The sequence below is a fragment of the Pongo pygmaeus genome, chromosome 6, assembly GCF_028885625.2.
Source record: "Pongo pygmaeus isolate AG05252 chromosome 6, NHGRI_mPonPyg2-v2.0_pri, whole genome shotgun sequence".
In the NCBI taxonomy this organism is placed as follows: Eukaryota; Metazoa; Chordata; class Mammalia; order Primates; family Hominidae; genus Pongo; species Pongo pygmaeus.
The window spans coordinates 130365138-130379373 of record NC_072379.2 but is presented as its reverse complement, the minus strand read 5'-3'; the positions used below and the strand labels follow the sequence as shown (position 1 = coordinate 130379373).

The window sequence follows — 14236 nt, the reverse complement described above, 5'->3', positions numbered from 1 at the left end:
TGTGGAAAGACTAAAGGAAATGTCAATTGCCAGCTACAGGGAAAAAAGCAGCAGAAAGAGGTATGCAATATAATCGTTTTTACATAAGAAAGGAAAGGATAATGCTTTAATTAACTGATTTATTATCTGGGACAGTTCTAATTTGATAGTAGAGATTAAATATTCAAATCTTGACCTGGGAAAAAAAATTTGATAAAAGGTAAAACACAGCGTCGCTTAATAAGGTCAGACTCATTTAAAATATCTGTTCATCACATATAATAACTTCCAAAAACAAAATTTAATATTCTGGGCCAGGTGCAGTGGCTTGTGCATGTAATATCAGTGCTTTGGGAGGCCAAGGTGGGAGGATCATATGAGGCCATGAGCTCAAGACCAGCCTGGGCAACACAGTGAGACCCTGTCTCTATGAAAACTAAAAATCAGCCAAGTGTGGTGGTGTGCACATGTAGTCCTAGCTATTTGGGAGGCTGAGGTGGGAGGATCCCTTGAGCCCAGAGTTAGAAATTGCAGTGAGCTATTATCATGCCATTGTACTTCAGCCTGAGTGACAGAGTAAGACTCTGTCTCTAAAGCAAATAAATAAATAAATAAAAATTCTGGGGTATAATATGCCATTTTGTTTTCTTGAGTGGCTTAAACTCCCCAAAGTTAATAATGCTGTATTTTTATAAGAAATCTATGAAATAAATGATGATCACGCTGCATTATCCAATAATCTGTAAAACACTGATATGGCAAATGCCAAATTTTCTTATTCTTATTTGAAAATGTTTGAAATATAATTTCATATATATAAAGTGCATATTATGAACTTGGCTACTTCACAACATAATAATTGTCATGATTATTATGTCATAATTCTCATGATCTAAAACAATGTCATTGTTTTAACATTTCTTTTACCCATGAACAATTATCATGTGCTCAAAAAGCTAAACAAATATCAGATTGAAGTGAAATATTTACGTCAACCTAGAATACTATGTATTGCAGGAGATGCCAGCCATATTGATCTTGGTCTTCTTTATCTACTTTAGTGGGATCAAATAATCCAGTATTTATTTTTTCCTAGTCTACTTTAAATTCACGTCCTTTTACATTCTTATTCAATAAATTTGAGACATTTTAAAGACTATCCAAATGCATTCCACAGTAACTATATTATAAAATTACACACACACAACATACAATTTGTATACATACATAAACAATATTTATATTTATACACACACATATATCAACCTGATCTTAATAATAGCCTACACCCTCATGCCACAGTCTTTAGTGTATGTAAAGTCTGGTACAGTCGAACCTCCATATCCCTGGGTTCTATGTTCAAGGATTCGAACCACTACAAATTTAAAGTATTAAAAAAAAAAAAAAACCCCAAACAAAAAAAAAACCCATAAATGGTTGCATCTGTATTGAAGACATACAGACTTTTTTTCTTGTCATTATTCCTTATAACAACTATTTACATTGTATCAGGTATTATAAGTAACCTAGAAATGACTTAAAGTATAGGAGGGGATGTGCGTAGGTTACACCATATTACAGACTTGAGCATCTGAGGATTTTGGTATCCAAGGGAGGTCCTGGAACCAGTCCCTCAAGGATGCCAAGGGACAACTGTATTTTCTTAATAAGGCATGGTAAATTTTCAGAAGTGATGTGCTCAGGTTCTGACCTCTGTTCCTCAGATAACTTTGGAAGATAAAAACAGTGAAGAACTGGAATTACTTTCGTAAATGGTAGAAGTGAAGGGTATAACTGCCTAAATTTATTGCATTTAAATTTCTTTATTCTATTTTGTCTTAATAGTGAGCCTTTGAATTAAAAATTTTATAACATGGCTTGGCAAACTATGGCTTGATCTGGCCTGCTCAGCATCAAATCAGGCAATGTCCATTCATTTACATGTTGTCTACGGCTGTTTTCACCTACAATAATTACCGGAGCCTGTAACTCACCAGAGATAAAAGATGGAAAACTTCCAAATAAGTCATCGAATACAAAGAGAAGAAGTAGATTGTGAGGAAGGCTTCTGTGGAGAGCTTCTAATAAGGACATAGGGGCCTAAATAAGAATGAGAGCAGAGCTTAAAGTAACTCCCAATCTTTACTTTGTTAATCATATACGTTCCCAACTTGTGTGCCTATTCTCAGCTTATGCATTCTATAAGAAAGCTTGGTTGACAGTATGTGCTGTGCACTTATACAAGACCTTGATCAGTGTCTCATTTATGAGAGAAACCTACTGGAAAAAGAGACCTATACACTGTAAAAGAAACTGCTGTTAACTACCTTTCTTAATTGATACAGTCCTTTATTCATAAATGTTAAAGTTTAGACATGAATTGTAGACATATGAGGAAAAAAAATCAACAGTGTAAAAGAGAGGGATCTAGATGAACAAATAGAACAACCAGGAAAAGACAAATCACAGAAAAGAACATAACTTGGGGCAAAAAAAAAACCCTATGAGTATCCTTGAGGAGATTAAAGAGAATATTCCATGTGCAAAACAAGAATAAGCTGCCATAAAAAGGAGCAGGGACTATGAAAAGATACTAAAAAGTGAAACTATGACCAAAAAATTCAAATGACAGAATGAAACTACAGACATAGTTAGAAACAAAGTCAGTGGTCTCTAGATAAAACTGATAAATCACCAGAATAAACAGCAAAAAGATAGAAATTATGAGGGAAAAGTTAAAGGACACAGAGGATATATCCATCGAAGTCAAATTATCTGAAAAAAAGACCAGAAGGGAAGAAGAAATAATGTAGAAGAAAAAATAAAAAAAGTTTCCCTGAACTGGGTGTCCTGTTTGAAAGAGCCCACTGCAAGCTAGGCATGTTTAATTTAAAAAGATGGTGCACACATATATCTATGTTTTTTTTTTTTTTAAAAAAAGATGGCATATAGATATATAGATGTACATCTCCACCTTAATATGAAACGTTAAAACTCCAAGAAAAGAAAAATTCTAAAAGCTTCCAAAGAAGGAAACAGCAGATTATTATATACAGAGGAATAAAAATCAAACTAACATTAGACCTTGTCAGGGGCTCAGAACAAAATACACTCTGGCATGCTAAGTACTTTGAACTAAAGAACACTGGAAGGCCTCAGAACAGCTTCAGAACCAAGTTCTTTCTCACCTTCTTCTGCCCTCCTGCCTGTCTTCCCTCATTCTCCCTACAAGTGAGTCATCAAATCAGAATTCCTCTTCCTCAAGGTGGGTCATAAAAACTAGAACCTCTTTTTCCCAAAGTCAGCCTAGACTTTTAAATTCTAAAAACTAGAATTATGGATCCAACTTTCCTCTGACTTTCTGTCTAGGAGCTGGCCATAAATTCTGTGGTCTACCCTTGTCTGATAGTAGGTCATAAGACCCTTGCTGTAGCAGGGTCCTGCCCCATACCCAGGAGGAAGAAGTACTACACAAAGGGGCCAAGAAGAATCTGAACAGACAGGCCTTATTGGGTTTCCCCACCTCAGTCTACCTGCATTAAATCATAGCCTTTTACCCAATCATATTTCTAACCAGCTGTTCATTCTTCATTAAATCTTAGCAAAAAAATGGACAGTTTTCCCTGTATCTTTGGGTCATTTCTTCTGAAGGCTCACACGTCACATAAAACTTTGATTAAATAAATTTGTTATGCTTTCTTTTGTTAACCTGTCTTTTATTATAGGAGTGTCAACCATGACTCTTAAAAGGGTTGAGGAAAAGTATCACAACTCTTTTGGCCCCTACAACTTATCAGTAACAATGAATGCTAGAATACAATGGAATAACAACTTTAAAATTCTGAGAAGCATAAAAAGATATGGAACTAACTTTCCATTTCCAGTTAAACTAGCAATCTTAACGAGGGCAAAATAAGAGAATTTTAAAGTTCATACATATGACTACATATATATATACTTCTTTAAGGAGATATTCCAACAAAACAAAAAAAGGAATCCAAGAAAGAAGATGGCATGAGATATAAGAGACGGTGGCACTGATACATGACACAGGAAAAGGAAGTTAGAAAGAAAATCAAGATCCATTAACTCTTGAGCCTTGTATATGACATTTTAGTGTTAATAATATAGAATAGTTTCTTCTCTATATTCTAATCACAATAGCTGAATTTATATAGTGTCCCATTTTCCCTTTCCACCATGGTTCCTTGACCTAGAATATTGTTCCTAGTGTTCTTCTTCAGGCAACAACAAATTTTGATCATCATTTATCACATACTTCTAGCATTTCCTAGATTTAGTTTTCATTGAGTCCTGCTCCCAAATGGGTTTCTACTGTGGGTCTCTATACAGCAAATGTGCTAAGGCAAATATGCCTGAGAATATTTTATGTCACCCTCACATCTCAAAGTTAGGAAGATTTAAATTTCTTGGTTCAAAGTTGTTTTTCTTGGCTACTTTTAAACTTTATCATTTTTTCTCATTCTACATTGCTGTTCAACTGTCAAATGTCTATCTTCTTGTTCCCTTACAAGTCATCTGCTTTTTCTCTCTGAAATCTTTCAGAATTTTCTCTCTGCTATTCTTAATTCTACTTTAATCTGCTTAGGTATATGCTTTCCCTTATGTGTTCTATTTGGTACACGATGAGCTCTTTTGCCAATCTGAAGTCTTTCATCATTTTTGAATTTTAAGAAATGTATCTCCATTATTTCTACAATTATTTACCTACTTTTTTTTTTTTTTTTTTGAGATGAAGTTTCACTCTTGTTGCCCAGGCTGGAGTCCAGTGGCACGATCTCAGCTCACCACAATCTCCACCTGTGGGTTTAAGCGATTCTCTTACCTCAGCCTCCCAAGTAGCTGGGATTACAGGCATGCGCCGCCAAGCCTGGCTAATTTTTGTATTTTTAGTAGAGACAGCATTTCAATATGTTGGTCAGGCTGGTTTTGAACTCCTGACCTCAGGTGATCCACCCATCTTGGCCTCCCAAAGTGCTGGGATTACAGGTGTGAGCCCCTGTGCCCGGGCTTAAATTTTTATTTTTCTTTTCTTCTGGAATTCCTTTTAAGATGTTGGCACTTGTACAACAATTCTCTATCTTTCTTAGTTTCTCTACTCTATTTTCTATTTCTTTATCTTTTTTCCCTCGCTTTTTCCTGGAAGAGTGCTCTTTCTAATCTTCCAATTGATTAATTCACTTATACCATCCTACTTATATTTGTTGTAGTCTTCATTTTCATTATATTTTTCATATCTACTATTTCCATATGGTTCTGTTTTTATAATGTTTGGATCTTATTTCATATTACTAGTGTGTTCCCTTACATCTTTAAGTGTATTCATCATGCTTATTTTAAATTCCTGGTTCATCTTTTTCTTTCTTTTTTTTTTTTTTTGAGATGGAGTTTCGCTCTTGTTGCCCAGGCTGGAGTTCAATGGCACAGTTTCAGCTGACTGCAATCTCTGCCTCCCGGGTTCAAGTGATTCTCCTGTCTCAGCCTCCCGAGTAGCTGGGACTACAGGCACGTGCCACCACGCCTGGCTAATTTTGTATTTTTAGTGGAGACGGGGTTTCTCCATGTTGGTCAGGCTGGTCTCAAACTCTCGACCTCAGGTGATCTGCCTGCCTCAGCCTCCAAAAGTGCTGGGATTACAGGCATTAGCCACCATGCCTGGCCGTTCATCTGTTTTAATAATTCTGCTTTACATCATGTATGTTATAAGTTTACTCATTTTTTTTTTTTTTTGAGGCAGTTGTAGTCCTCAACTGTCTAGTTATGTCAGTATGCAAGGTAATGTTTTTCAGGGAATCAGCTCTTCTTTCTGGTAAGATATATTGGAGAGCACTCAAAGGCCAGGCCTTAACTGGTAGAGATTAAGGAAAATAGAGAGGAAAAGTCATAGGGTTGTGAAGCATAGGCACAAAGAACCAAGAATCATGTCTATATATGATCATGCCCCTATGCAACAGTTTTGTACCTTTAAACCCTTCAGAGGAAGGAGAAGGCAGTCTCCCTAGACAAAGGGAGAAGAGAAGAAGAAATGAACTATTGAGAACAGATGGTCAGTCCACATGTTTTCATCAACTCTGAACTCCAGCAGGGTTTCTACACTGACATAATGTTTGCCCACCGAATTCTGACACTGGTGGGATAGGCTACCACTGCTAGTTTCTATAGTGAAAGGGTAAGAATTAACTAAAGGGTAATCTGGGGGAGAGTGAGCCTTCAGTCTCATTTAAGGAGTTTCTGGAATCCAGCTGCTCTCAATTTTATTTCTCTGGGGTTGATTCTGGGGAAAGGAATCAGCAGCCTGTGTCAGTTTGCTACTTTGGCAGAAGTACTTTTCATTTTATAGCATTCTGTGTTATTTGAGTTTTGCTTTATTGATCACGTGAACTGCATTACTTTTATAATAATTATAATAATAAAAATGAAGGCTGGTTAAATAATAATGGCATTATCAAAAAAACAAAAAAAAACTAAAGGTCAAAACCAAGAAAGCAGCTTTCATTCTAATATGGCAAAACTATTAATGGTTTTCTGTACTGATCTTCTTTGCAAGATGAAAACAAGGCTATCTTTTCAATTTTTAACAGTTTCTTTTCTCTTTTTTTTTGTTTTGAGACAGAGTCTCACTCTGTCACTCAGGATGGAATACAATAATGTGAATTCAGTTCACTGCAACCTCTGCCTCCCAAGTTCCAGCAATTATCCTGCCTCAGCCTCCTGAGTAGGTGGGACAACAGGCGTGCATCACCACACCAGGCTAACTTTTGTATTTTTAGTAGAGCCGGGGTTTCACTATGTTGGCCAGGCTGATCTTGAACTCCTGACCTCAGGTGATCCGCCTGCCTCGGCCTCCCAAAGTGCTGGGATTACAGGCGTGAGCCACCACGCCTGGCCAATTTAACAGTTTCTAATGGGTATAGTGGGGGGAGGAGGGAAGGACAAAAGATCTGCAACATAAACGATTTTAAAAACTTTAAGATTCAACTGCTAAAAAGCTCAACTAAATGCCAGGACCTTAACCAGTCTTTAACCTTAACCAGTTTAGAAACTGACTCACAAATTAATCAAGTAGATCAGTAAACGTTAATCATTAACATATTTTGAAAGAACATTTATCTGAAAAAACAGAAAATAAGAATGATACAACAATTATCACTGCCAACTCGTTATTTTTAGAATTATTTTAGGAAGTTACAATGATAATCTTTCAACTCTATTTCTTCTTTAACATCTTTAAAACTCAAAATAGAACAGCTAAAGGGGAAGTAAAAAAATTTTATCTATATGTCTGAATCACATCTTTTCTCTTCCTTCCTTGGTTTATCCTCTAAGCAAATGGGAGAGATTGTCAGAATATTTAACATAAAGAAACCCTGTGGGAGGGGGGATAAAAAACAGTTAACAAATATTTTCGAAGTCCTTTGAATTCCTGAGGAAGATATGTTATTGTATTAACTTATGAATTAATCTCAACTCTATTTTTGCTTCACGGTCCAATGCACATATTCATTACTGATTAGCTAAGACAAAGGAAAAGAACAGTTTTCAGAGCTGTCACAGAAATACAGAATCTAATAAAAAATAGCTTTCTACGAATTCACTATTTGTTAGGATATTTTCAGCTCCAAGTAACAGAAAACCTAACTAACAGTAGATTAATTGGCTCATGTAACAAAATTTTGCAAGTAGACAGCTCCAAGATTGTTTCAGAGTTCAACCAAATCATGGTGCTAGGTTAACTTTCTGCAATTTTCTTGGCCGCCTTCTCATTTTTGAAACTTGCCAATACCAACTCTAAGCATCACATCCTTATATAGAGCACCCAAAGCAGGGAGGCAAAGAATTGTTTCAGCATCTCTCTATTGTCATCAGGGAAGACATTTTTGTCAAATGTCCTCCAGTAGACTTTCTTTATGTCTCATTGGCCAGAACTGTGTCACATGGGAGGAAGGTAAAGTGAAATAATTTGCCAAAGGATAATAATGACTGGTTTAGACTAATCATGATTCACCATTCATCCCCTGGGGTTAGGTAACTTGCCATTAAACAAAATTATGGTTTGATTAACAGAAGAAAGGGCCAATGACTCTTGGGTAAGCAAACAACAGTGTCTGTCATATCCTTCTCTTTGAAAGTTGGGACATTTTAAATGTTGGATGGGGCCCTATTAAGCACTAGCAACAACTCCAGTTCAGAACTAACTTCTATTATTTTACTTGAATCTTTCTACCACTCATCATTTATTTTTTGTAAATTTGCAACTAGCTTTTGACACTCAACAATATTTACTGATTTATCTCAGCTGTATTAAGCTATAAAAAACTGAACTCATTGAATGGATCAACCAATTTATTTAATGGTGGACAATCAAATAAATAAAAATCAAATAAGTTGATGGTCAATCCGTCTTCAGATTTTTTCTCCTTGCCTACAATACTACAATAAATATCTCTGTATAGCTTATTTTTTGTGGATCTATAAAAGTATATGAGTAGGAAAAGTTCCTGGGGTAAAATGCTTAGTCAAAAAAATATATTTTTTGTATTTTAACAGATAATGATAAAGTACTGTTAAAAAAAGAAAAAAAAGGCTGTACCAAATACATTTCAACCAGAATGTAAGATAACTGCTTCCTCATGGCCATACCAACATTCACTGAGTGATTTTTTAATTTACACTTAAAAGTTATGAATAAAGCTGAGCATCTGTACATGTGTAAATTTACTGGCAATATGAATTATTTTTTCTTTGAAGTATCTATTCATATAATTTGTCATTGTTCTACTACAGGATTATCCACTTTTATTGGTTTATAAGAGCCTTTTGTTCATTGTAGGAAATAAGCTTTGTCTTAATTGCTAGCTTGTCATTATTTGATATTTTAACAATTTTTTCTGTTTTTTAATTTTGCAAAAATCAAACATTCCTTTTCTTTATGATTTCTGGGTTTGTGGCATGTTTAGAATGGTCTTCTCTTAATTATTAAAAACAATTGGAATTATAATTTTATTTCTTAAGTATGAAACTTAAGTTCACCTAGAATTTTCTTTGATGTACAAAAGTCAAGTAGGGATCCAGATTTCCCCATTCATTCATATTTATTTATTTACTTATTTAAAGAGAAAGAGTCTTGCCGTTGCCAAGGCTGGAGTCAGATTTTTCTTTTTTTAAAATACTGCCAAGTCTTAAGCAATGTCTCCATGTTGCTTAATCTATTCTCCAGTATTGCTCCATACTGTTTAATCTATTCTCTCTCTCTGACTGGAAATGCCAACTTTACCATACACTAAATTCTCATATGTATTTGGGGACATTTTTATACTATCTGCTCTATTTCACCCCATTAGTCTGTACTTTGGCAAATTGTAGCTTTATAAATATCTGGTAGTGCCAGTACTACTTCATTAACTTTCAAAATTGTTGTTACTGTTCTTGCATGTTTGTTTTTACATGTGAACGTTAATTCTCATTTACTATCAAGTAACCTAAATATCATATCTAAAAATATAAAATACTTTTGTAAGCTTGTAACTAGCAAAAACACCCCGGGAGGGTAGAAAGGGGAAATTAGGGAAAGTTATTATTACCAATAATTTTGAGAGGGAAAAAAGTAGATACTCTGAATAATGACACATCAAATACAAAAGATACTAAACTGACAGCAATGAAGCCTAATTATGTTGAAAATAAGCGCTACCATTTTCTAGTTCAGTAACTAATCTATGTTAATGACGGCAAATCATCAGCTTCAAAGTCTTCTCTGTGTTGCTAGTTTGGCTTTACTCATTTAATTGGTAAAAGTATAAAAGGATCAGAAACATAGAGAGTTATGACTATACTAATTTTTTAAAATGTCATTAAGCACAATAAGCACATTCCCAGGGCCAAAATGAAAATCAGTATGATTTTGCTTTTAAGGTTTTCACAAAAATTTATTTATAGATAAATCAAGTTCTGTAGACGTAACTCACATAGCCCTCATATCTTAGTTTCACAGCCTGATAACAGCAGAAGGGAATGAAATTTAATTTTCAAAATTTTGGAGCTAGATGAGGTCTTACGATCAACTGGTCCAATCCCCTCATTTTCAGATGAATAATCAGGTTCAGAGAAGTTATATAATTTTTCTAGAATTACAGAGGGATGAGTGGCAGACCCAGACAAAGAGAGACCAAGTCTTCTGATTCTCAATTTGCTATTCTCTCAATTGTACCAATCTGCTACAATGGTTAGAACAGGATGGAATAAACAATGGCAGATGTGGGAAAACAGAGTGGACACAATTTAAAGATCAAAACAAGTAAATACATAACTACTAAAGAACAAGCATCAGGTTGTAAGACCTCAGTATTACCAATACTTGACTTAGCATTTGGCAAATGAAGAAGGTTCAATATATGCTTCTTCCTTGAATGAATACGAACAGGAGAAAGCACTCTTACTATAGTAGACTGAGTTTCTATAGAAAACTACAAAACTCTGGTGGTGTGACAGACCATCTTCTACACATAAGTTTCAATTAGTGTTAAATACAGAGCTTACATATGGGGAATCTGCTAAATCCCTTGTGTTCACAGTCTTACTTGCCAAAAGTTTCTCAGAAATAAACTCAAGTTTTAGATATGCTGAATTTTGATGTAATTATGTATGTATTAGACACAATGCTAATAAATCCCTTAAAGCAGCTGCCAATCCATTGATTTAAATTATAATTTTCTTCTGAGGAGAGCATAAAACTGTTACACTGTAGTTTAAAAATAAGCATTAAAGTTTCTTCAGATCTTTAGATGTTAAATCTAAGATGGTACATTCAGATAATTATAAAAAGCAACAATTTAAGATTTTATAGTACCTGACAATACAGAATTATATAAACAGCAGTAATTTTACTATTAGCTATACCACCTCGGTGATCTCAATAGTTCAAACAAATTTACTCTATGAGCTCAAACAATCCCATTTGATACTCACATTGTAAATATAATTTTAATCCAATAAGCCACATTACTGAATCACAGATAAACACAGTAATTATATGTTAAGTCCATCTCAAATTACAGTAATTAACTGTAGTAAAAAATCTTTAGAACAACAGTTAACGAACAACAGAATGATTAATAAGCTACAGAGCATCTACATAATGGATAAAATTGGTGTTTTCTAAGAATATTTAAAAATGTGGGAATTTAAATAGTATTCTGCCTTCTTAAAAGTACTTTTCACGGCTTACACTAATAATCTAGTAAGAGAGAAAAAAATATACTTTTTAAAAGTGAGGTAAAATAATTCTATGGGAGGACAATATAATACACTATGGTTCTGATGTGAGGTTTTCTGAACAGTCTAACTTAGTTCAGTAAAAGACTTTTAGGAGATCTAGAGTACTGAAACCACTGAATGCTCTTTAAGAAATCATGAACAAAGTCTGTATATTTCAGCTGATCTTTGCATAGGTTTTGAAAAGCACAATCAAGATTTTACAGCCAGATGAATACCTAGAATTGCATTAACAATGATGGCTAGAGCCACATGTTTTTAAATTTCTAACCTGGGCTTAAGGCATTAGAGAATTTTGGGAGACAACGATCTACAAGCTAAGATCTGAGAGGTAAGCAGTACAAGTTAGCTAGATTTTGGAGGCGAGAGGAAAGTGATTCAGGTAGGAGGAATAGTATGGGCAACTCTCAAAGGCAAGTTAAAACACACTATCTATAAAGATTTAATATTCGGTGGTCGTGAAACAGAGTTGGTGGCAAGAAGAGTACAGATACCAAGAACAGGACTAGAGAACTAAACTGGGGCACATCATAGAAGAGTCTGTGAATTATGTTAAGTTTAGACTTAATCCTGAGGGCAGGGAGAAACCATTAAAAGATTTAAAGTGAGGAAGAAAACCCACCAGGTTTGTATTTTTAAAAATATGTTCTTTTCTTCACTAGCACTAATCTAAAGGTAAGGTTGTCACTTTATCTTCCCTCTCTGTGTACAACCATAACTCCATGAAGATAGGGCCCTCATTCACAGTTGTACTCCTAGTGCGTAGCTTATTGTCTGGCACCTAGTAGGTGACCAAAAAATATCTGCTCTATAAATGTTAAGGCATATGGTTCTATTCTTTACTGGTAACACAGAATAGCTGTATCCTGCTTGCAGTGTGGAGAATGGGTTGCAGGGAGGGGCTTCTAGAGACAGAGGCCAAATAGGTGATGTTAGCCCAAACTAGTTCATAGTGAAGCAGCAACGGGAATAGAGAGAAGATGAGGCAAAACTGGCATGACTTGATGTTAACTGGCTAGATTAGTGAACCTGAGGGTAGTACTAACATCCTCTTGTGAAAATTAAGGCACCCAACAGTAACACCAGCCAAAACTAGAGGGTTAACCCATCTCTACTCCGAGGGTAGCCATGGACAGAGATGCTATTTTCCTTAAAATCTAATTTGGGTCATTTACAAATGTGGAAGCAAAAGCTGAGACATTAGGTAACTTGCCTAAGGTTAACTAAGGACTGCAATAGACTCCGGAGAGCTAGAACAGTGGTTCTCAATCCCAGCCGCACATTAGAATCCTTTAGGAGAGAGAAAGTTGGGGGAGGAGTAAAAGGAACATGGGAAAAAGAATGGGAAGGAGGGAAAAGGAAGAAAGTGAGAGAGACAGAGATGAGGGGAAAAAAAACAGAAAAAAAGAGAATAATTTCCATTTCACTCTAATTATCCTAACAGAGCCACTGAGGTTCCTCAATTCCAAGTATAACTGCAACAGTTTTAGGTGGGAAATTTTTCCAAGTAATTCTAACCAGATGCTCAACCCTGCCATAAAAATCCTCAGTAAACAAGCCTTTGGACAATGCAACTCACAGGAATGTTGTCAAAATTAACCACTTGGAAAATGTACACCTAGACAAAGAAGTGGTATTTTTAAAACTTAGATCAAGACACGGATATTAAACCTTTGAATAATCTATTTTATACAGAAAAAAAATCCAAACTCCTTGCATTTGTAACAAGGCACTAAATACTCTGACTCTTATCTCTGTAGCTCTAACCTAGTTTCATACCAACTTTCCCGATCCTCAATACGTACCAGTCCCACTATTTCCGAACACCCCAGGTTCCTTCCTGCTTTGGAAACTCTGTACTTGTTCTTCTCTCAGTTCTTCACATGGTTCTTCCTAATTCTCTACTTTTCATCTTAAATCTTAAAGATTACCTCCTCAAAGATGGTTTCCCAACCTACTCTGTTTAAATGAGACTTCCCTTGTTATTCATTATCACAGCATCCAGTGTATTTTATTCACAGTACTTAGAACACAACTGCAGGTCTCTCTCCACTAGAATGTGAGTCCTCTAAGGGAAAGGATCTTATCCTCCAGGTCCATAGATGAATCCCAAGTGCCTAAAATAATCTTGGGCCTATAGAAGACAATGAACTAAGTGGGGAGGGAAGGAGGAAGGGAGAGGGACAAACTTAGATGCTAGTAGATGGTCAACAAATATTACTAATGAATTTATTTGCATTGTGGGAAAATTCAATTGTGTAACAAACACTGAACATACACAGTGAAAAATGGTGATTCTGATTTTAGAAAAACTGATTATAGCACTAATTAAACAATGAATCCATTTGTCTTTTCTAATAATATCTCCAGTTCACATTAATAAAACCACAATAATGGAAAAAAAACCACAATTTAATGTAAATTTTAAAATAGAATATAAACTTGCATCAACTTTTATACAATAAATAAGTTTTAAAAAGACTAGACAGAAATATATCAAAATTTTAACAAGTTATCTCTGGACAGTTTGATATATTTTCTTTTTTGCATCTTCTTTATTTTTCAAATTCTCTACAACGAGCATATTTTTACTTTTATGACCACAACAAAATTAAAAAGAATAATTGCCACACTTCTCTAAAGCTAGCCATAACCATGATTGAAGAATAATTGTTGATACTGTACATTACATAATTTTAACTCATTAAAAAATTGTTTTGAATGACAGTCATTAAAGCCTACTTGTCAGGGTGAATTTTTATTTTACTAGTTCTCTGTCACTATCACGCTTTGTCACTTTTTTTTTTTTTTTTTTTTTGAGACGGAGTCTTGCTCTGTCGCCCAGGCTGGAGTGCAGTGGCGTGATATAGGCTCACTGCAAGCTCCACCTCCCGGGTTCACACCATTCTCCTGCCTCAGCCTCCCGAGTAGCTGGGACTACAGGCGCCCGCCACGACGCCCGGCT

General features: G+C 35.2%; 1 protein-coding gene across 9 annotated transcripts in view; it reads right to left on the bottom strand.

Moving 5' to 3' along the window:
* MKLN1 (muskelin 1) overlaps nucleotides 1–14236 on the bottom strand; it is a 399844-nt gene that overhangs the window by 40097 nt on the left and 345511 nt on the right. The gene's annotated exons all lie outside the window — the stretch shown is intronic.